Source organism: Pseudorca crassidens, chromosome 17, assembly GCF_039906515.1.
Source record: "Pseudorca crassidens isolate mPseCra1 chromosome 17, mPseCra1.hap1, whole genome shotgun sequence".
Taxonomy (NCBI): Eukaryota; Metazoa; Chordata; class Mammalia; order Artiodactyla; family Delphinidae; genus Pseudorca; species Pseudorca crassidens.
The window spans coordinates 78,450,087-78,470,937 of NC_090312.1; the positions used below are offsets into that span (position 1 = coordinate 78,450,087).

Consider the following 20,851-nt stretch of genomic DNA (forward strand, 5'->3'; position numbering starts at 1 on the left):
TCTTTACTGAATTATGGGCTAGAAACATATAATTTGAGTAGAAGATTAAACTCTGGCTGAAACACCATCATGTTTCTAATAAAAACTGAACAGATTTCACTGTTTGAAAAGAATTGAATGTTACAGAAAACCAGCAACCTAATAACCCAGAGCATGCAGGATTCCAATAAAATAATTACTTGTTCTAATCATTATGTACCTAGCTCTGTGGTTACTCTTCCTTTATCTTTTACACGGGGGAAAACGAAAATTGTAAGTTCCCGTTCAAAGTATTCAGAAATAAAATAACCCAGCTTTGAGCAGACTCATTTCCAACCTGAAAACATTATATATTTATATTGTTCTTCACAAATAGAGGAGGAAAAGCAAACAAATAAAAAAGAGGAAGTAATCACACAACATATTACAGCTTCCCACACGATGTTAGATTATTGCGGGAGAGCCAGCTGGCGAAATTATTGGGCTTCCACTGTTTCTCTGCTAGTTTCAAATTTGGTTTGAGCCTCTAGGGAAATGGGTTTGAATGTCTCATCTCATCCCTAGAAGCAACAAATCTCAGGGAAAAAAAAAAAAATCAGTTCATTTCTCGGAAGGAATTTGCACTGAACATGAAGCTGAGGCGGGCTTGCAGCGTTCAGAGGTTGACCCGCATCGTCCATCAAGGTCTGGGGGACTTAGGTCTGTGCCTGTGTGAGTCGTTCTCCAAGAAGGAATTGGCTCCTCGGATCCTCTGCCTCTCCACATGGGTTTATGGAGGTTTTCTCTTCAGCTGTGCTGGAATATGCCGGTTTGGTGGTGGGCTTTCCTCAGAGAGAGTTAGTGCTGTTTGGCAAAATAAAATAACATCGAGGATGGGCGATCAGAAAGAATGCTGGTGATGCCAGCCTTATCTCTGCTGCCAGTCGGGACCTCCCTGAGTGTCCAAGGCATGAGAGGGTAGGAAATTAAGTGGTAGGAAATTGCCGATTCTTCCAACCACGTGTCTAGCCATATTTTAATTGTTTCATACCTGTAACTTCATTTAAATCTATGCAAAGCATCTCGACGAAATAAGAGACAGTAGTCTCTTATTTCTCAAATGCCCCTCCGGCTTCTTTTTTCAGCTTAGAGAAAAACTGATTTTTCTTGGTTAATGCAGAGTCGGATAAGAACTGGCCTGCTCACTCCTGGGCCAGCCCTCTTTCAAGATCCATACGATAAGCCTGAATCACCAAAGAAGCCAAAAATATATATCAGTTAAAACCAACAATAACTTGCCTACTGCAGTATATTGCAGTAATGCCTTACAAGTGCTAACGTTAATAAAAAGAATGAGATTAAGAGGCATATGTTTGTGTTTGTTTGGAAGCTCTTTCCCCAGGTCTAGGTTTTCAGCATCAGCTTGGAATTAGGAAGTACCGCCCAGGCAGCAGGAGCTCAGGAATACCCAATTTTTAATACAATTATAAAACAAAACAAAAAAACCACTCAGAGTTGATATTTCTTTCTTCAATTATGAAAATGAATTGTGTTTGAATGCTGTCTCCCAAAGCCTGGACCGTGGTCAATTATTTGAACAAGAAAAAGCACAGAGAAACACATTTTTGTGAAAAGAACAAAATTTCACCTAAATTTATGAAGTATTAGCCGAGCTTTTGAAATGTATAAAATATGTGAAACATTCCATCAAGCCAGTCATACTTGAGCCTTGTCACCATGCACAATATCCTTTTGTTGCCTATAAACTATTGTTGCATCCTAATAAGGAAATGACTCTGGGTATAATGATATGTTTTTCCCCTTCTTAGTAATGAGTATATTAGTCTGAATCAAAAGAAAAAATCTGTTTTATATTCTTTTTCTGGCACGGAGCTATAAACAAGTACTCCAGTACAACTTAGAAAGTAGAGAACTTAGCAAAACTTGTGCTTTGGAATGCTCAACATTTCTGAGTCATTACATTCCACTGAACTTTTGCAGATCAGCATATGCAGCATATTTTAGACCTATGGTGTATTTCAACAGCATAAGTCCACTCAGCCAGTCATGACCTTGAGTCACCCCCAGAGACTTTTGTGTCCTCTCTGTGTCTGATAAGCACTGGCAAGAAAGTTGTGAAAGATTTCAAAGGGACCACTGTCCCCTGGAAGCTCCCCACTACCCATTAGCTCGCTCTGGTATCCTCTGAGCCAAACTATCTTCCAAGTCATCACAAGGACTTTTTGGTGATAGTAGTTAAAGGGCTTCAGGGTCATTTATGGAAGAAAGCATTTATTATAATCTGTTCACACACATAGAAATAACACAATGCCCAGGGCACATACATTTCATTTCTTATTATCTTTGTTAATGCCTCTTATCATTATCTCAGACTCTCCAGAGTTGTAGCAGGGGGTTAGACGATGGACAAATGGAAAGCCCCATTCTGCTGGAGGGTCATGGAAGCAAAAATGAAACCATAATGTCAACAATGAATGATGAGCTACAAACGCTGCCATGAACTCAGCTGAGCATGGAGAATCTAGACATCCTGATATATTTCCAGCCTTCGGGGAGGTGTTTCTGCAGTAAGGAACCTGCTTTCTGAAGAGAACAACTCCTGTTTGTTCTGAGGGTTCTCTATTCTATCTCTTGTAATGAAGACTCTAGATTCAGAAAGGGAGAGCTTTCTTGTGGAAGTTGCTTTAGCTGAACTAAGGGTGTGTCTTGGTGAGCTTGGACTTTGGTAACAAAATACCACTCGGTAGAATGAGTGGCTTAACGAGCAGACGTTTGTTTCTCACAGTTCTGGAAGGTGGAAAATCCAAGATCAATGTGCCATCAGATTCGGTTCTTGGCGAAGCTTCTCTTCCAGGCTTGCAAAGTACTGCCATCTCTCTGTGTGCTCACACAACCTTTTTTTCATGGGTGGTGAGACACAGAGAGAGAGAGAGAGAGAGAGAAATCTCTTGTCTCTTCCTCTTCTTATAAGGCACTAAGCCCATCTTGGAGACTATACTCATCACCTCATCTAAAGCTAATTAATTATCTACCAAAGGCCCCATCCCCAAATACAATTACATTGGAGATCGGGGTTTCAGCATATGACTCTTGTGGGGACATGATTCAGTCCATAACAGGTATGGTGAGCTTTCTTCCACAGAGGGACCTTCTCTGCTGTAGGTGCCTCCCTTCATGAAGTTTCCACGGACCCATCTCATTCCACTTAGGTCTTTAAAATTGCACATGACCATTTGATGATTTAGCAAGGATAAGTTTTGTGATGATGACAGCTGGCTTCACACCTGAAGAGATGTGTTATCACTTTATTTGCAAATATTAGACTTATAACTGTCAACATAGCAGAATAAATCACATTAATTGTGTTTTTCATCTCATCACAATAAACAGAAGAAAAAGAAAGTATTACTGGCTTTTAAATCACTAGAAACTAAAGCGTTTGTACAGCGAAGGAAACCATCAACAAAATGAGAAGGCAACCTACTAAATGGGAGAAAATATTTGCAAATGATATATCCAATAAGGGGTTAATATCCCAAATATATAAAGATCTTATATAATTCAATATTAAAAAAACAATTTGATTAAAAAATGGGCAGAGAACCTGAACATTTTTCCAAAGAAGACATACAGATTATCCAACAGCCATATGAAAAGATACTCAACATTACTAGTCACTAGGGAAATGCAAATCAAAACCACAACGAGCTACCATCTCACACCTTTCAGAATGGCTGTCATCAAAAAGACAACAAATAACAAGCGTTGGCAAGGAAATGGAGAAACGGGTACCCCCATGCACTCTTTGTGGAAACATAAACTGGTACAGCCACTATGGAAAACAGTTTGAAGGGTTCCTCAAAAAATTAAAAATAGAACTACCATATGATCCAGCAATTTCACTCCTGGAAATGAATATATGAATGAAAGTATATATAAATATTACTCAGCCATAAAAAAGATTGAAATCTTCCCGTTTGTGACAACATGGGTGGACTTAGAGGGTATTATGCTAAGTGAGATAAAGTGAGACACAGAAAGACAAATACCATTTGATTTTACTTATATGTGGAATCTGAAAAACAAATAAATAACACAGAACAGAAACAGATTCATAGACACAGAGAACAAACCAGTGGGTCCTAGAGGGGAGGGAGTTAGGGGCTTGGCCAAAGTATCTGAAGGGGATTTAATGGCACAAACTTCCAGTTATGAAATAATAAATCACAGGGATGCAATATACAGCAAAAAGAATATAGTCAATAATACTATAGTAATTTTGAATGGTGACAGATGGTTACTAGACTTATTATGGTGACCATTCTGTAGTGTATTTAAAAGTCGAATTACTATTTTGTACACCTGAAACTAACATAATATTTGTACACCTGAAACTAACATAATGTTACATATGTTACATATGTAACATATTACATATATTACATAATATTGTAATATTTTGTACACCTGAAACTAACATAATATTGTGAGTCAACTAATATATTTCAAAAAAAAGTATGGTTGATCCATGAACAACACTGGTTTGAACTGCACAGGTCTATTTGTACTTGACTTTTTTTCAACAAATATGTACTACAGGATCCAAGTTTGGTGGAATCCGAGGATGTAGAACCTCGCATATGTATGGAAGACTGTAAAGTTATGCATGGGTTTTCAACTGTATGGAGGGTTGTTGTCACTAACCCCTGTGTTGTTCAAGGGTCAACCATAAACAAATCACTAGAAACATCATGCATTAAAAACATGTTGAACTACCTGTCTACCCAGGCTCAAGCTTTACAATTCTCTGTGTAGCATAACTAACTTTTATTCATTCTTTATCCTTAAAACTTTGTAATACATTAGAGTTGGAAAGGACCAAGTTCATCCAAGTTCAAGTCCTGGTTTTTCTCTGATACACTGACTTCCTGACCCTTGAGGTAGGCTGTTCTCATGACCCTTCAGGGAAAGCTACTGGGAGGAGGCCAGTTGATAGACAGCCTCCAGCTGCTGTATCTTCAGGTCCACTTCAATGTTCATGCCAAGGTCACATTCACTCCAGGCTTCTCCCAGTCAATGAATGAAAACAGTGGGATACAAAACTTGGCCAATTCATCCCAATGGAGGAATCCTTAGACGAGTAATCTTTGCTTTGGTTTGCCACTTCAGCCTGACCAAGAATGTCTTGGAGCTATCCTTGCAGTTTAGAACTCTTCTTACCTAATACTTCCTCCGTCTTGTTCCCTCTTCACAGGTATCAAGCCCTGCATGACAATATGAAGGTCGTGCCCATCTACTCCTGCCCCCTCTCTCCTAGCTCTTTCACGGGTTTTTCCCTCAGTGAGTCTCTTGCACATCTAATTCTATCTTGAGGTCTGATTCTCAGAGGACATGAACTGATGCACTTCCCCAGGTACCATTAGCTGAGCCTCTTGTTGACTCTGCTGCACATCACTCTGCATTCCTATGTTTGTCTCTCAGGGCTCCTTGACCCTGGGAAGTGTCGTAGTCTGCTCGAGCTGCCATAACAAAATACCACAGAATGGGTGGCTTAAGCAATAGAAATTTATTTTCTCACCGTTCTGGAGGCAGAAAGTCCCAGATAAAGATGCCAGATGAATTTGTGTCTGATGAGACCTCCCTACTTAGCTTGCAATGGCACCTTCTCACTGTGTCCTCATATGGCATTTTCTCTGTGCATGCATGTAGAGAGTGAGAGCTCTGGTATCTCTTCCTCTTCTTATAAGGACAGTAGTGCTATAGATTAAGGCCCTATCCCATGACCTCATTTAACTTTAATTTCTTCCTTAAAGCCCTATCTCCAAATACAGTCAAATTGGAGATTAGGGCTTCAACATATGAGTTTTGGGAGGGCACAATTCAGTCCATAACAAGTAGGCACCACACAGTAGAGTTTCTCATATTAACTGAATTGAAATGAACCACATGACCTTGGCTAGGGCATTTCTCCTCTCCTGGCCTCAGTAAAATAATAAGATTGAATTGGTTAGCAAATCTATGAGCACTAAGAAGAAACACCCTTCCGAATTCAGACTCCTAGAAGAGACACAATGTGGTCACACTATTGTCTCCTTTGAAGCAAAGCTGACGATGAAGAAGTCAAATGAACAAGGATCCGGCAGCTTTGAAAGCTTACCCTCCCTTTTGTCATAGTGGAACAATTGTGAATCTCATTGTCAACAGAGCATTTTGTTTCTTGCATTCTCTCCAGTGTATTGCCTTGCACGGTTTTTGTGTAATGGACTGTTAAAAGCTAGTTGTGTGTGTGTTGCCTATCCAAACTCATAAAACAATGTGAATTGATGCTCAGAGCAAAGAGATGTGAAAATTTAGTGCAGGTGTCAGATTTACCTGGCTACTAGAGACATGCTCTTGTTGAGACCTTGGGCAGCAAAATCTGTTCAGCATGAAGTAGGTACTCTGTACATGGGTACTGAATGAATAAAAGCTGAATGGTGAGTGAAACATAGTGAGGGCTATTATATTTTACATGAAAAGCAAAAGTGACTCAGGACCTTAGTTGTAGAAGTGACTCTCACAATGTTTAATACATACACATTGATTGCTCTTCAATTTTTATTGCAATTAGATGATGTCTTTTTCTATTATCAGTTTAATTCCATGCCTTTGTCAACATTTGTTCATTTCATGAATACTAAAAAAAAACAGTGAGCAATTAGGAACAGTTCTTTTGTGGTCCAAATGATCTATTTAGTCGTCTTGCTATTCATTCCTACACACAATCCTCAGAATATAAAACCTCCATAAAGTATCCCATTAATTAATGTAACATTCATGTAATTGCATTCTTTCTGTTTCTAGCAATATATATATACATACTGTGTGTTTAGAGAATTAGAGAATTTAATAGCTAGAAACAGTATCTCTAATAATGAAGATGAAATGTTCCTTTTCTCAGATCTGAATCTTTTATTTTTATTATTACTCAATTGCTTATATTAAGACAGAAGACAAGACTGGGTAAAAGGGAAAATAATAGAGTTTTCAACACAATTGAATGCATTGTTGAGAGGGGGCTCCCTTTTCTTTCATGTGAGAGACCAATCACGGAAAACTATTTAGGTAAGGATAGACTCAGAAAGCATCCTTCTCTTAAAATGGCATTCAGACAGCTGATGATTCAGATGGAGCAAAATTCTTGGGAAGCTGTGACAAATCACCTCAAATGTTCCCACTTCCCATTGGAAGCACTGTGGAAATCTTTCTCTAGCAGTAGTAATGCCAAGAGAAAGACAGTAAATGAAACTATTCCTAATGTGTTCTGGTATTGTAAACATATGTGCATTATATTCAAACACTCAGGATAACTTACTTACTGCACAGGCCAATTAGATCACCTCCAATCACATGTGGAAAGAGCTCAGGCTAATCTAATTGGTTCAGGGATACTCCATTTAGTTCTGTGTTTCTGAGACCTTTCTAATATTACAAACTGATCTGCAAACATGCTCTCCAGTGAGGAGAGCTCCTGCCCCTGGAAATAGAAATTCAGCAGAATACAGTTTGGAAAATAACAATCTTAATGTGATTCTCAAATTTGAACTTAAAAAAAAATCACTTTATTAAAGTATGATTGACATAAAAAAGACTGTACATAATTAATGTATACAACTTGGTGAGTTTGGAGATAAGTATACCCCTGTGAAATCATCACCATAATCTATGCCGTAAATATATCCATCACCTCCATGAATTTCTTCCCAACCTCTTTATTTATTATTATTACCATTATCATTTTTATTATTTTGTGATGAGAACACTTAACATAAGATCTATCCTCTTAGCTAGTTTTTAAGTATACCATATAGTACTGTTAACCATAGATGGGCACTGTGACCTATAGTAGCTCTGTAGGACTTTTTCATCTTATAAATAAAACTTTGTATCCTTTGACTAATACCTCTCTATTTACCTCTCCCCGCACCTCCATCTTCTAGCCACCACCATTCTACTTTGCTTCTAGGAATTTGATCACTTTAGAGTCTTTTTTCAGTGGTATCATTGTAGTATTTATCCTTCTTGTCTGATTTATTCACTTAGCATAAGTCCCCCAAGCTCATCCATGCTATCACAAATGGTAGGATTTCTTTCTGTTTAAAAAAATAAATAATATTCCATTTTATGTATACACTACCTTTTCTTTATCCATTCATCCACTGATGAACATTTAGGTTGCTTCCATGTCTTGGCTATTGTGAATAATGCTGCAGCAAACATGGCAATGCAGGTGTCTCTTCAAAGTCCTAATTCCTTTTTATATATAAGCGGAAGTGGGGATTCTGGATCACATGGCAGTTCTATTTTTAACTTTTTGAGGAACCTCCATACTGTTTTCCAGAGTGACTGCCCCAATTTACGTTCCCACCAACAATGTACAAGGGCTCCCTTTTTTCTACAATCTTATCAATACTTGTTATCTTCTATTTCGTTTTGTTTTGTTTTGATACTAACCATCATAAAAGTGTGAGGTGATATTTCATTGTAATTTTGATTTTCATTTCCCTGGCAACAGCAGCAAAAATTGATGTGTGGAATTATGTCAAACTAAAATGTTTCTGCAGAGCAAAGGAAATAATCAACAAAATGAGAAGGCAACCTACAGAATGAGAGGAAGTATTTGCAAACCAAATATTTGATAAATAATTACTATCCAAAATAGATAAGGAACTCCTACAGTTTAATAGCAAACAAACAAAACCCAATTTTAAAACGGGCAAAGAAACTGAATAGACATTTCTGCAAAGAATACACATGAATGGTCAACAAGTATATGAAAAGGTGTTCAACATCATCAATCATTATGGAAACAATATAGAATATATTACAGAAACATAGAATTTTTAAAGACCTATTTAAAAGCAAATGATTTTCTAGGCAGGTGGATGTACTAGATGCAATTTGAAGATCCTTTTTTTTTTTTTTTTTTTTGCAGTACGCGGGCCTCTCACTGTTGTGGCCTCTCCCTTTGCGGAGCACAGGCTCCGGACGCGCAGGCTCAGCGGCCATGGCTCACGGGCCCAGCTGCTCCGCGGCATGTGGGATCCTCCCGGACCGGGGCACGAACCCGTATCCCCTGCATCGGCAGGCGAACTCTCAACCACTGCACCACTAGGGAATCCCTGAAGATCCTTTTGATACCTGTGTCAGGGAGGTAAATAGGAAGGACCCATGTCCACACAGTACAGTTCACAATAACCCTAAAGGTTTGCTTAAATTCATTCATTCAGGAAAGCAATAATACTCTGAATTTAAATAGTACATTATTTATTAAACTCACAGTCTCACTTCAATAAAGATCTGGAGTGAGAAATAAAAAACTGCAAGGGTGAAAACATAGACAATTATTTTTCTTAATTTGTAAAGATATAAACCCTTATAAGCAAAGTCAAATGTCAGGGGCAATAATGAATAAATTTTTGTTGTTTAGGACAGTATAAAATTATTGTCCTATAAAGCTCATAAAATATTTGTCCCGCATTGTATTCAAAACATCTCTGTAACAAGGGGATATCGTAAACATGTCTCTCTATAAATGCTAACAAATAGGTAAGCTTTGATGAAATGTCAGTGCAGAGTTGAAGAAGCTTTGTAATTCATAACAATAATAATTAGCATAATCATCTTTACTTTTCAAAGTGACTAACCCAAAGTCACAGGAAGCGTAAGCTGGTCCAGGACAAGGACACACTCTCAGATATATCTATATAAGAAAATTGTCATAAAGTCAACAGAGGATAAATATTTAAATGCTTTTATAAGGCTAGAGAGAGAGAAACTAAGGAGTAATAATAGCAAAATTAGTTCCCTTGAAACCTATCTTAATGTGCTTTTCCACACAACATTGATCCAACTATTTCCCACACTTTATCACTAAAAGATAAAATCAGAATAGTCTTGGGATAAAAGGGATAGAAGTGCCTTCAGAAGTTATTTTATATAAGATCCCATGTGACTCTCATGTCTCTTTTATTATATAAATATTTCATTCATTTCACCTACTTTAGATGGGTTTAAGGTACGATGAGGCTGAAAAGGGAGTCAGGCTCAGATGGTGAAGGGTTTTGTATGTTATACAAAGGTTTTTGGCATTTACCTACAAAGATGTTAATGAAGGATTTTAAGAAAGGAAGTAACGGGATCATATCTGAGAATAGAAAAGTCACTCTGTAATAGTGTGAAGGATGATTCCTAGAGGGATAGTAAATGGAGACCTAGAGAATTCAGTCATAGTACTTTTACTAACCCCGGAGTGAAAGGATGAGAGTCTGTACTAGGGCATTCATGTTTGGGGTGAAAACAAAAGCACATTATAGGATGCAGTAAAAAGCAATGCAGAGACGGAAATTTATAGCATTGAATAGATATATTAGACTAGAAGTAAGTTCTAAAATAAGTTTAAGTTTCCACCTAGGAAACTAGGAAAAGAAGAGCAAATTAAATCCAAAGTAAGCAGAAGAAAACAAATTAAAAATTAGAGAAAAATCAATAAAATTGAAAACAGAAAATCAACAGAGAAAATCCATGAAACCAAAAGCGGTTCCTTCGAAAAGATCAGTCCATAAATGAGCCTCTAGCCAAGCTAAGTAAAAAAGAGAGAGAACACAAATTACTAATAAGAGAAATGAAAAGAGGACACCACTACAGATCTTATGGAAATTAAAAGGATAATAAAGGAATACTATGAACGACTCTATACCCACAAATTTGATAACCTAGAGGAAATGGTCCAATTCCTTGAAAGATAAAATCTGCCGAACTCACACAAGAAGAAATATATGATCTGAATTGTTCTATATCTATTAAAGACATTGACTCAATAAATACAAACCTTCCAAAACAGAAAGCACCAGACCCATGTGGCTTCACTGGTGAATTCTATGAAACATTTAAGGAAGAAATTATACCAATTCTCTACAATCTCTTTCAGAAAATAGAAGCAGAGGAAATACTTCCTAACTCATTCTATGTGTCCAGCATTACCCTCAATACCAAAACCAGACAAAAACATTACAAGAAAAGAAAATTATACACTAATATCTTTCATGAACGTAAATGCAGAAATCCTTAACAAATTATTAGCAAATCCAATCCAAAGAAGTATAAAAGGAATTATATACCTCAGCTAAGTGGGATTTATTCCAGGTATGCAAGGCTGGTTCAATATTCAAAAACGAATTAATATAAAACATCACATTAACAGATTAAAACAGAAAAAAGCACAGATTTTAGAGATATTTAAAAGGAAGATTGACAAACCTGGTAGCCAATAGATGTCCATTTTGGGTGAAGACTTTCATGACTGTTTTCAAGGGAAAAATACAAGAATAGGAATATTTGCATTGTGGAGGGCTGGGAATGGTTGATAAGTTGATGTTGAATTCAGTTTAAACTTCTGCTTTAAAATCATATGCTAAAATTCACCTACCTTTTGAATTCAGGGTTCATATAGCATCTTAGCAGAGGCTAAGTAAATCAAAGGTCCATCCCAGCTCTTATCTGATTGCCACTCTTCTCTACTCTCTTCCTTATGAAAAGTGAAAAAGAATTGTATGTTTCAGTCAAAATGTTGTTTGCAAACCCCATTTATTTATAGCTCCAAACATTTAATATTTTGTGATTTTGAAGAAAGAATCTGATCTCTTATTGCAGGCTCCTGTGTATAGGTTACTTGAAAAAATTTGAAAGTTAATTTTGTAAAAAATTGTTCTCTAAACTTTATTGTTTTTATTGCAGTAACCATAGACAACATAAAATCTACCACTTTAACCATTTTAAGTGTATACTTCAGTGGCATTAAGTATATACAAAAAGTTTGTGTAGCTATCACCACTATTTATTTCCAGAATTTTTCATCATCCCAAACAGAAACTCTGCAACTCAATATTCACATATTTATATACTTAATAATTGTATACATGCATTACTATATGTAGTAGGCAGCCTTAATGTGGCCTTCAATGATCTATGTATTCTGGTGTTCATGCCTTTGTTTAGCTCTGAGCATGGGTTCCCTTTAGCCCTGAGCACGGGTTGGACCTATTGATGCACTTCTAACGAATATGGAAAAAGTGGTAGGTTGTCATTTTGAGATTAGGGTACAAAAAGACTGTGGCTTCCATCTTGACACCCTTTCTTACTTCCTCATTCATTCACTCTGAGCGAAGCCAAATGCCATGATGTGAACAGCCTTATAAAAAAAACCCATGCAGCATGGCAATGAACTGAGGCCCTCCATCTGTCAGATCATGAGGAACTGAAACCTGCTGAAATCCACGTGAGGGAGTGTGGAAGAAGATCCTTTATCTCATGTCAATTCTTGAGAAGACAGCAGCCCCAGCCCACCTTGAGCGCTCCCTCATGGAAGCACTGAGCCAGAGGCACGCAGCTAAGCCACACTTGCATTCTCACCACAGAAATGTTGGAAAATAAGTATTCGCTATTTGAAGCCCCTAAGTTTAGGAGTAATTTGTTTTGTAGCTAATATACCATGCTAATTTACTGTGTAATTTTAAGTTGTAAAAAATATACAACAAATCAGAAAAGGATGAGATAAAGAGTAAATACAAAATATTTTATAATATTTTTACTTGAGTGACTATTTTCACTCTAACCAAAATATTAAGTAATATGATTAAATATGATCAATAATTTTTTAAATCTCAAATTAACCTTCTGCAGTATCATGTTTAAATTCAGTTTATTTTGATGCTTGATTTTAATGGGTATCATTAATGGAAAACATCACTCCAAAGTTGATAAGAAAGGAAGAATATTGTTTGCACTTAGGAAACCATGATATTTGTTTTTCAGTAGCATAAGATTTTTCCTAAAAGTGCCTTAAAATGTTTCTATTTTTCTTGATAATAATCCTTGATGTCAAAATCTGATGAAGCTTTTGATTTTTTTAAAATAAGTTATGAATTTTTTCCGATTTCTTAGTGGTGTACTCTTAGAATATTTTTAGTTCCCACATACTGTATTTGGCAATGAGTAACTACACAATGATGGAATTATTCCAAATATTGATTTCAAATCATTTTCCCACAGTATTTGTTTCTTTTGAAAAGCAGTTTCTCATTCACTGTGAAAATTTTTTCCAGGGCCCAATTAAATGTGATTATTTTTAAATTATGTATTTATTTGCTATTTGACATCTATATATCACCCCCAACAAAATCAACAGAATCGGAACACTTGTTAATGTCCAAAAAAAGAAAAAAGCATAACAACTTTAAATTAACAATCTTTTACACACTTTTGCCATGAAAGAACTAGAGAAGTATCTCTATTTGTTTCAAAAAATATTAATGGTCATCCCAATCTCATAATATAGTGTTTTGAAATTTTTCTTGTATTTTAAAGCTCCAGGTTTTACTAAATTAACTGCATTGATCCTCCTATAACACTTTATACATCCCTTTGTTGCAATAACATTTCTGTGAGTAATATTGTGAATAATTTCACATCTGGTACTATCTCTGTAAACTTATTCTGGACACCTTTAAATATTACTATTTTTATTTTTGTCAGAATAGTTCCTCTATATCTACACATTTTTCTCCTTCAAACATTGTTTGATTAATGAAAGTTTTAATGTTTGGACTACATCTTTCTAGGACCTCTTTTCTTTAGTGACTTAAAATGATTACTTCTAGATTCATTTCATTATTGGCAGAGATTCTAGAAAATAACAGGATACATGATAGAAACATCTATACTTTTACAGAACTGTATAGCACACCTTTCAGGCTGCATCCTTTTTTGTATTTATTTTTTACAAACATTCAGAAATGTACTATACACATCATCCAGCACTATTGACTAACTAAAGAATGTGGTTAGTTTGTTGCTATATTTCCTATTTATTATTACAAATACTTTTACCATGGCAGAAAGAATAGTTGTTTCCTCACTGGCATGTACCTGTGTTTCCCCTTTCATTATTTATTTAACAACTTCAACAGACGCTTCCAAATATTTATCATTAAGTTTAGTGAGATTCTATAAAGTACGGGATCAAGGCTTGTATTGCTTAAATATCACCCAAAACAACCTAATCATTGTGTTCATGTTCTGGATGCAAAGTTGTAAATGTATTCTTATGCATCATGGGTTCTTATGATTATCATCTAATATCACAATCTACAATTTAGAGTGAAAGCCATACCTAATACTAGTGAAGAGAAATCTGTATTTAAAATACTCTTCGTGATGATTGTATAATATTTTCATATATATGCACACGCACACACATATACACACAGAGAGAAATACACACACATACATAATCAATTAGAATATCTATGTCTATCATACATATGTAAAAACAATTTTTTTTAAAAAACAATTTTGCAGTATGTCTGACAGAGTTCATACCATGAGTAAAGTGTCAACTCTGCAATTTTCTTGTTTTCTGGTGTCGGCATTATTAGCATTTTCCTCCTTGCTGGAAATGGCAGGTTAATGCTCAGCGACCATTCCATTTTCCCCTGGGCTTTCCTTTTACTGCAGGGTGTGGAAGACTTTCCCAGACTCCTTAGCCAGCAGGGCTCTCCAGAGAGTTTAGGTTCTACCAACAAAAAGCAGTTCAGAAGACTTGTAAGGCAGAAGGGTGCTCCAAGACATTCCATCTTCTGCAGGTAGTGGAGGGAGGGATGCCTGGACTTAGGTAGCTGAGCGTAGTAAGCACCGCTGGCCAAATGCCATCCTCGTACAGTCATCATCTTCAGGACCATGGCAGTGGTGACCATGACCTTGATCACAGTTTCCTGCACTTCCTGAGCCTAGAATGGCAGCAGCACTTCCTAGTTTTCTGCAGCAACAACTGAGAATTGGTAGTGATTTTACTCTTTCAGGCCTTCCAATAGTTTTCTAATCACCTCGTTCCCTGAATTAAGTCCATTTCTGCTTGAAATACTATAGAGTGATTTTTATTTTCCTGAGCTAACCTGGGATTATTCAAAGCCACTTGTCTATTTGGAGAGACTTTTCTTCATTAAAACTAGAGAAGCCCACATAAACTACAAAACACCACAAGATGCTTATATAAAGACACACTAAGATGTTCTCCTTAGGAAGTCTCCTGTAACATAGGAGCTTAATTGATTCCTTACCTTTGTAGATAAAAATATAAATAACAGTTGCATTATTCCTTCCTATATCCAGTAGATCATCTTGTACTGTATAGAATGAGTGCATTTCAATTTTAATGCTTCAGATAATTAGGGAAATAAATTTTCTAGACTTTCTGTTGTGATTCTATAGTTAAAATAACAGGATCTTACTATTTAATTGATTCTTTAACTGAAATAATAGGATGAAAACAGTAAGGCTTCCTTCTGGCCTTCTCTTTGAGCTTTTTGTTTCTTTTTCTAAATTTTACTTTTAAATTTTTATTTATTTATTTATTTATTTATGTTTTACAGTAGGTCCTTGTTGGTTTTCTGTTTTAAATATAGCAGTGTGTACATGTCAATACCAAACTCTCAATCTACCCTTCCCCGCTGGTAACCATAAATTCATTCTCTAAGTCTGTGAGTCTGTTTCTGTTTTGTAAATAAGTTCATTTGTATCATTTTTTTAGATTCTGCATATAAGCAATATCATATAATATTTGTCTTTCTCTGTCTGACTTACTTCACTTAGTATGATAATCTCCAGGTCCATTGATGTTGCTGCAAATGGCATTATTTCATTCTTTTTTTGTGGCTGAGTAATATTCCATTGTATATATGTACCATATCTTCTTTATCCATTCAACTGTTGATGGACATTTAGGTTGCTTCCATGTCTTGGCTGTTGTAAACAGTGCAGTAATGAACACTGGGGAGCAGGTAACTTTTCAAACCATGTTTTTCTCCGGATATATGCACAGGAGTGGGATTGCTGGATCATACGGTAGCTATATTTTTAGTTTCTTAAGGAACCTCTTTTCTGTTCTCCATAGTGGCTGCACCAATTTACATTCCCACCAACAGTGTAGGAGGATTCCCTTTTCCCCACACCCTCGCCAGCATTTATTGTTTGTAGATTTTTTGATTATGGCCATTCTGACTGGTGTGAGGTGATATCTTATTGTAGTTTTGATTTGCATTTCTCTAATAATTAGCAATGTTGAACATCTTTTCATGTGTCTCTTGCCCATCTGTATGTCTTCTTTGGAGAAATGTCTATTTGGGTCTTCTGCCCATTTTTTGACTGGGTTATTTTTTGGATATTGAGCCACATGTGCTGTTTGTAAATTTTGGAGACTAATCCCTTGTCGGTCACATCGTTTGCCGATATTTTCTCCCATTCTACAGTTGTCTTTTCGTTTTGTTTGTGATTTCCTTAAATTGTTAAATTTAAATGTGTCTTTCTTCTAATGCAGTTCTTACCAAAAGTTCCCCTTCCTTACTTAAAGCATCACTCAGATTCTTGTATCCTGGTATTAAAAAGTTCTAAAGAATGAACAGAAAATATTTTAATTCTGATTATATAAATCATGCCAATAAACTCTTTAATTCAGTCAATGAGCTGATATTTATAGACCACTTTCAGTGGGCAAGGCACTGTGTTATGTGAAATGAGTGTTTTGGACTGAGTGTTTGTGCTCCTCCCAAATTCATATGTTGAAGCCCTAATGTGGTGATATTTGGAGATTGAGACTTTGGGAAATAATTAAGTTTAGATAAGGGCATGATGATGGGACCTTCATGATGGGATTGGCACCTTTATAAGAAGAGACACCATAGAGGAAATCTCTCTCTGTGCCTCTCTGTGCCTGTCTGTCTGTCTCTTTCTCCATGCAAGCACAAAGAAGAAGTCATGTGAGCACACAGTAAGATGCTGACCATCTACAAGACAGGAAGAGAGCTCTCAGCAGACACCAACTATGCTGGCACCCTGATCATGGGCTTCTAGCCTCCAGAACCTCAGAAAATAAATCTCTGTTGTTCAGGCAACCCAGTCTATAGTATTTTCTTGTGGCAGTCAAGGCAAATGAGGAATTCATAGAATATAAGACATAGTCCCTGGCTCCAGGGCATATCAAATAACCAACAATATAAACAATACAAGGTAGAATAACTAACAACCCAAGACAGGATAGCCCACAAATATAATAGAAATTTAGGAAAGAGGGATCATTTTGGCTTAGGCCAAAGCCAAAAAGAATTGAAAGATAAAATTTTATTCCTAATATACTGTGCTGTCATCCAGCAGATGACAGAGACATGAAGCGTAGAAGTATTCCACAAGTGAGGGCTTTCCCCTGTAAAATCCATACACCTCTCTTATTTTTTATTTCTCTTTCTTTTACATTCTCATTTCTCCTCACACCCTTTTGTACTCACCAGCACATTTCACCATGCCTCTGAGATGTGACTGATACTGTGATGGAAAAAAGATCCACTAAGAACAACTGCGCTTACTTTTTTATTTTAATGATAAATCTGGAAAGCTTCCCAGATGAAACATTTATTACACTAAATGTATTCTGCTGAGGAGGAAATTGACCAGAGAAGCATCGGGCAACTACATGTATTTACAGTACGTTGACCTCCCTTTTCCCCATTTCTGTGAAACATCTGTGAGTGATCTTGCCAACATTTTTGGCCTATGACTGGTTATTTGAAAACAGACATTTGAATTTCAGATACGTGCATTTATATTTATGTAGCCAATGAGCCATCCTCACGAGACATTTGGAAATAAAAATGCCAGTGCCTTGTTTAGTGGAGATTGACAGAAAGTTAGATGTTTGTTTATTGTTTTGGTTTTTTTTTATATGTTTAAATCATACTACTTTATGCAAATGATTTAAATTTTATAAGAAGAATGGGAACAATGAATTCTTTATTTATAAGTCTTGCAGAAGAGAATTTGTGCTCATTATACTGTTAGGCATTAGCAGAGGATTCTTGGGCATTTCTCCTGGGGCTCTAGGTTAGTAGATACATTAGGAGAAAAGACCATTTCATCAGCCTATGGAGGGTCTATGATCTAAGAAGAATGAGAGAGAAAATGATACGGGGGAGATGAGTTACTGCTGGCAGAAGATTTTGAGGTAATTTGTGATAATTCCCACTAAAGGGGTTTTATATGGAGTTTTCAATACTGGAACCTTGTGAGTCAATCAGGAAGGCAGGCAGATAGCACCTGAATCCTCTATACTGTGTTCTTGGGACCAGGTCCATCTTCCATTGACCTGGGTTCCAGATTTCTTTATTAGTTGAGAGGAAGTAATCATATGACATACTAATTAGTTGCCTGTCAAACTGGGCTTTAAATGGCCCAAAGAAAGGAAAGCATAATGGCCAAGAGCCTCGTACGACTACCAACTATGTAGTTTGGTGGTGTTGTGATTAGTCCTGAGGCAAATAATGTGCTTTGAGGATCACTTGGTGTCACGTGCACTGAGAACTGAGTCCTGGTGTCACACTTAGCGACCGTGTGATTTTACAGAGACTTGGCCTCTTTAAGCCAAAATTTCTTTATCTAAAAAGTGGGAGGGATGGGACCTGCCTCATCCAATTACTGTGAGGATAAATAAATTGATGGAAACCAAGTGATTATTAAGGTGTCTGACACAAAGGTGATATGAATCTCATTTCATATTTTTCTCATTACACTTTCACATTTGGGGTCTCGTTTAATCCTGGAAATCACTGTTTATACGACACCTGCATAGTAGTATTACAACTAGGGTTGATAGATGAATTTTTATAGTGGTGTAGCTTCCATTTCCTTTAAATCTCCGTATTTCCATTCAAGCAGCCCACTGAAAGGTGTTCACAGCGCTCTGCTGAGCTCACCCTCTTTAGGGGAGTGGAGGGACTGTGGTACTCACCTTTCTGAGATTAGAATCCCACTCTACTCAGCTGTAATAATTGGAAAGCAGGTATGGAGAGACTTTGCCCCTAAAATTTTCTTAGAGTATATACACATATAGTAATTGCTTAGAGTAAATCATATTTGGGCAAATGGAGATGTAAAGTTTATTTGCCTATGTTCTTCGTTGCATGCATATGTGTGTTTATTGGAGGTGTAACACTGTCTAAAGAGTCAGCTGCATCTACAATAAACACGGCAGTGATAATCACATGAATAAACTACAGTGGTATTCTGGCAAAACATTTTTTTTTAATTCCACTTTTTCTAAAGGCGATGCTGTCTTTTGGTTGGTGAGATTCACTTCAGCATGAGCCTCTTTTATGTAGGGCCTCAGAGCAACAGTTGGAAACTGCATTAAAAAAATCTCCATTAAAATACCTCATCTCCCTGAAGTGCCTGAAATAAAGCATAACACTTAAGATGTATGCTGCTCCTTAGTTGAAATATAATGATCTGGACTTACAGTATGTTAAAAACTTTTGTCATTGAATAAATTTCACAGTAGGGAAGGTATACTGTATGTCACAGAACATTAAAATGATCATTCAACCAAAAGAAAATAATAATGTGGCTAGACCATAAGTCTCAGGCACCCTCAGTGACTATTAGGTATCTACCAAAATTCACTGTCTAATGATGTGATTTCAATCTACCCAATCTATCAACATTATGGGGCGATTAAAACTATATTACTCCATTAAGATTAACTCCTGACTTCTGGGAATTAGAATTTTGTGAAGTAAAACACCAGATTGAGAGTCTCAGATCTGGAAACTACAGATCGTTAGTAGAGGTGATTCTTAAAACTTCCACTGGACTCGGGAATATGAGTGTACGTTTTTCAGTTTTTATGTTCAAAATGTCCTGTTAAATACCTTCTATGGTTTAAAAAACATGCATTTCTCTTGAAACCAGTACCTTATACATTATCAATTTTCAGAAAGGATACAATTCAGTCCAGAAATATCATATCAAGCCCCTCTCACCATGTCTGTAGCCTTTGAGCTCCCTCAGGTATGTAATCAGGAGGTGTCTACTTACATTTTGGGGGGAGAGAGGTCCATTAATCACAAAAAAAGCATTCTTTATGTAGCAAAAGGGGCTCACTCCACACTTCTCCACATAAAGACATGACATTCAAGTAGAAATGGATGGAATTTGTTTTTATGAATAGGGTCCTTGCTGACTAATTCTTTTTCTGGGGAGGGTAATGGGCAAATGCTATCCAGATGCATTCCTCTGGAACTCTTCCCAGTTTGGGAAAGTGAAAACTACTGTACTTGCAGTATAATAAAGGGCAGTCAGAGAAACACGATAGCTCCATAAATCGTGTGGTACTGTTCCTCTCGCCTGTCTGGTGTCATGAAGCCAGAGTTGTTACAGAGATCTTCCATGCCACACGGAGGACTGAGGTTCATCCAACATCATTACTCCTTCCTTAACTCATGTTGTAGTCACAGCAAAACTGAATCAAAATTGGATCAAAATAGTCTAAATCTTCTCAAAAGCAAAAACAAAAAGGAATGAACTGACCTGTACCTATGTGTTTGCCCAATTCAATTGTTAAGCAAAGGAAGAACTATTACCCCCTTTTCCCCCTAGAAACTTTCTTCTCTCTTATCACAAATTCTTACCCAGGTCTACCCCTCCTTTTCTTAGCCTTCTCTTCCATCTGAAACCCACTACTTTGCTCACCTATTGGGTTGAATGCAGCCCATGACTCTTCACAGTCCTCGTCTCATTCTATAGCTTCTTCCTGGCTGTCTTTTTGATACCTATGTTTCCAATCGAACCTTTATTTTTTTCTCACCTTCTTATTGCCAAGGAGTACATATAGCTTTGAGTTATTTGTGTAAATATTACTTATATATGGATTTAAAGATTTAAACAATATGTAGTTTGTTATTTGTACTTGCATAAACTTACTATACAGAGGCTTGCATAGATTTAACTATAC

The 20,851-nt window shown here is 36.6% G+C and overlaps 1 long non-coding RNA gene across 4 annotated transcripts; it reads right to left on the reverse strand.

The window, feature by feature from the left end:
- Positions 1 to 7,557: 7,557 nt before the first annotated feature.
- LOC137209862 (uncharacterized) lies at positions 7,558 to 20,034 on the reverse strand. Of its 4 annotated transcripts, XR_010936148.1 has the most exons (6): positions 17,355 to 17,487; positions 11,447 to 11,545; positions 11,278 to 11,320; positions 10,850 to 10,896; positions 9,666 to 9,721; positions 7,558 to 9,159 (listed from the first exon to the last, which is right to left on the reverse strand). It is a non-coding gene; the product is annotated as an uncharacterized lncRNA (long non-coding RNA). The 4 variants fall into 4 exon arrangements; XR_010936147.1 differs by lacking the exons at positions 10,850 to 10,896; positions 17,355 to 17,487 and adding an exon at positions 19,936 to 20,034; XR_010936145.1 differs by lacking the exon at positions 10,850 to 10,896.
- Between the last annotated feature and the right edge of the window lie 817 nt (positions 20,035 to 20,851).